We start from the raw sequence: 3,616 nt of genomic DNA on the forward strand, positions 1-3,616 counted from the left end.
GGACTATAATTCATATGGTCTGAGTCATAGGGTCAACAATAAAGGGTCCCTTAGCTAATATCCATACTACAATTGGTCATTGAGAGTCTTAATGGCTGAGTATGAGTCATATGGTACAACTTTTACTCAGACCAGTATATGTGTCCCTTATCTCATCCCAGACTATAATTCGTTGTGATGACTCATATCCAAAAGTCATGAGTCGTGAAGTGACTTGTAACAACTACACATCAATTTCTTCATGTTTTAATTAAGGGCCTTTTAGTCTTTTATCCTCTTTAAACCCTTTATCCATGACTTAAAGCATCAAATAGGCATTATTTTCCCCTTTCTTAGTCAATTATCAAAATTTATTCCTCTTTCCACTCTCAAGAAATAAAGGTTAGGGTTTCTTTCAAGAATTCACCTCCCAAGGCTCCAAATTCAAGTTTCCTCCAAAAAGTCAAAAAATTTAGGTATGTGGGGTTTGAGAAAGGATAATCTTCCATCCTTGTGCCAAAAAACTTTGATTCTAAAGTTGAATCCATTTAATTTCAATAAAGGTTCATGCCTAATTTCCATATTCTTGAAACTATGACATTATCATTTGATTTAAAGTTTAGTTCGCGCAAGAATTTACCTTTACTCATGTTTTTACTTACATGAATTTTGACATGAAGTTTGATAAGTTGATAAAAGACTTCAATTTGAGCATTGAGTTTGATATTTTTGATATGAAGTTTCCATGAAATAATGCATGATTTCAATTTCAAACATAAGTTATTGAGTTTACAAGAAGTTTAAGCTCTTAAGTTTAATTTACAAGTATTGCTACATGATTTAAGTTCAGTTTAATCTTATGATCTCAGATAAGCAATGAAATTCACAAGTTTCCTCATAAATACGATTTAAGTAAGAAAAGCATAGTTGGTTTTCAGTTTACAAACCCATATGCTATATTAAGGTGGATTTCATAAGTATGAGCATATAAGAATATATTTTGGGAGTAGTATTTATCACCAGAAAAGGAATGTTGGTTTAGCGCATCTCACTTCCTAGAAACTATTAAAATACCTTGGCTTTTATCCTTAGAAAATTCTTGAACATTGAGCTTCTGGATATCATACGACTTGTGAGTACTAGTCGTATGATGTTGTATGGGTTAAAGTCTCTCCTCTAGTATGTAAATCAGTATGTCTTGGATGGTTTTTGTCCAAGGTGCAAATGGACATCTTACCTTTCATATGTTAGGGTACAAGGTGTACATGGTGATGTCATATGATACCCTAAACTTAGCCTAGTGCATTCTGTCTAAGGTATGAGTTAGAGGTTACTTCTCATATGTTAGGATACGGGTTAGACCTTTATGGTCGTATGTTGGTTAGCACCCTAGGGTATAGTTTAGGAGGATGGGTTGTACCCTCCTACAATTGAGTTTTCAGTTTTTAAGCTAAGGGTATTCCGAATAATTCCCGCCCCAAAGCCCTTAAGTCCCAATGTCTTAAAACATGTTGTGTACCCTCATAACCCACTATTGAAATATCGAACACTCCAAAAACACTTTTTAAACTCTCTCTTGAAGATTAAGTTTAGGGTTCTTCAAAGGTGTTCATCTTGAGGTATAAGAGTTAAGTTTCTTCTGTGAATTTTCTTGAATGAGGCATGTAACTCTTTCATCATTGTTATTTCTTAAATATCATGTGTTTTAAAGTGTGATTATGATTCTTAAATGGTGGTTTTGAAATCCAAAATTGAGGGTTTTGTTGCAAATGATTGAGTATTATATACTCTTGGTTTTAACTTATATTTATACATATTTTTGGTAATGGTTTGCACATGTGGGTGCTTGGTAATTGTGGTTTTATAAATGGTTCATGGGTTACCCTTAACTTGATAGTTTTTACCTTGATTTTTCCTTGATAATTGTATGCCCTCAAAGTGTTTGTGAAAATGCCTAAAAGAATAAACTAGTCACATGTTAATGATGTTTTAAACTAAGGCATTGGCCTAATGAATATGAATGGTTGGTAAGTGGTTTTATGAAGGCCTTGTTGGCCTTGTAATGATATAAATGGTAACCTTGGTGGTTTACATTGTTAAATGGGTTTGAGTCACTAAATATTAACTTGATTTATGTCTTTGTTACAATGGGTTGGTGTCCCTAACTTTGAATTGAACTAGTATCTTTGTTAGACGATAGGTTCAAGTCCTAAAGTCAAATGAATGGATGGTTAATTGATAATGGTAATAGTATGTGGTATACTTGCAAGTGGTATTTTTATGATGATACCAACGAAATGCCTTTGGTAAGTAATTAACTCAATGGTTGTGTATGTAGAATGATGGTTTTAAATTGGGCTTCAAAGTGGGATGTGTAGCCAAGCCATGAAAGTGGAGTCCGAAGGATTAATACTAGAACCACACTAGCTAGTGCAGTTATCTTATGACCGGGTGGTTTGAGTCCCCCGAATGAACATATAAAAGAGAGTTTCGAGTCCTCCTTACTATATGTATTGGTGCTTAAGTCATCCTGATTATGATGGGAAGTTTGATTACCCCATATAGGCATATACGAATTTGGATATTTTCTAGTTCGTGCGGCTACACGGACTAGAGCTCTTCCAGCTAAAGGAGAGCTGGGACTACACAGCTCGTGGGTGCCTTATTCTATGACGTTCATTCTACAGAACCCAGGTAAAGGATTTCAAAGTTCATTTTAATCTTGTTCCCTATCCTGGCATGGTATAAATATATATATATATATGTATATTGCATTAGTATATGTATTGATTGATTGGTTTTGAACTGTTGGCACTATTTTATCCTTATCCTTGAGTTACGTGATAGCGCTCCAACTGCTAACCATCTTCGATGTTGTATCCCCATATGAAGTTGGTGTTGGTCATACTACACATCCTATTCAGTGATCGAACTTTGGGAACAGATTATGTTGACTTGAAGTGGTGAGCATCCATACTTTAGAAGGCTCCATTTCTAGTTTTAGTTTCTTATGTTTTCATTAGTAAGTCTTGGACAAGACATTAGTTTTTTTTGTGGTCGGGAGCATGTCCTAATTGAATATTATTTTGATTTTATATAGAGGCTTTGTGAGACTACTATAGGTTAATATGGGTAGGGTTGGCAGTGGTGTCAGCCTTGGAATTGGTATTGGGTCTTATACCATATGACTTTATTTGATTTATAATTGTTCAAATTTATTATGGTATGGATATGGACTTGGTTATTATTTAGATTTTTGTTATGCTTGCTGGTTGTCATTGGATAGTTAGACTTGTTTGGATTGGCCATGGTCATGGACTTATCCTAAAGTCTTTGAGTTGATAATCACTCCATCTTGTTATAAGTTCGAAATTCATCTGACTCTAGGTATATGATTAGAGGTTGGATTAGGTATCTGGGGTGGTCGGTCCTTATTGGACTTGGGATGCCCATTACGACAAGGCCCTGGTTTGGGTCATGTCAAGTTGGTATCAGAGTTTTAGGTTCATGATCAATTGGGAGTCCACAAAGCCATATCAAGTGGAGTCTCTATAAAGGGTGTGTAGCGCGCCACACTCATAAGGGAGATAATACAAGGCATTTAGGAATGTTTAACTTTGTTATTATATTATTTCAA

The sequence above is a fragment of the Capsicum annuum genome, chromosome 12 (genome assembly GCF_002878395.1).
Source record: "Capsicum annuum cultivar UCD-10X-F1 chromosome 12, UCD10Xv1.1, whole genome shotgun sequence".
NCBI classification, from domain to species: domain Eukaryota; kingdom Viridiplantae; phylum Streptophyta; class Magnoliopsida; order Solanales; family Solanaceae; genus Capsicum; species Capsicum annuum.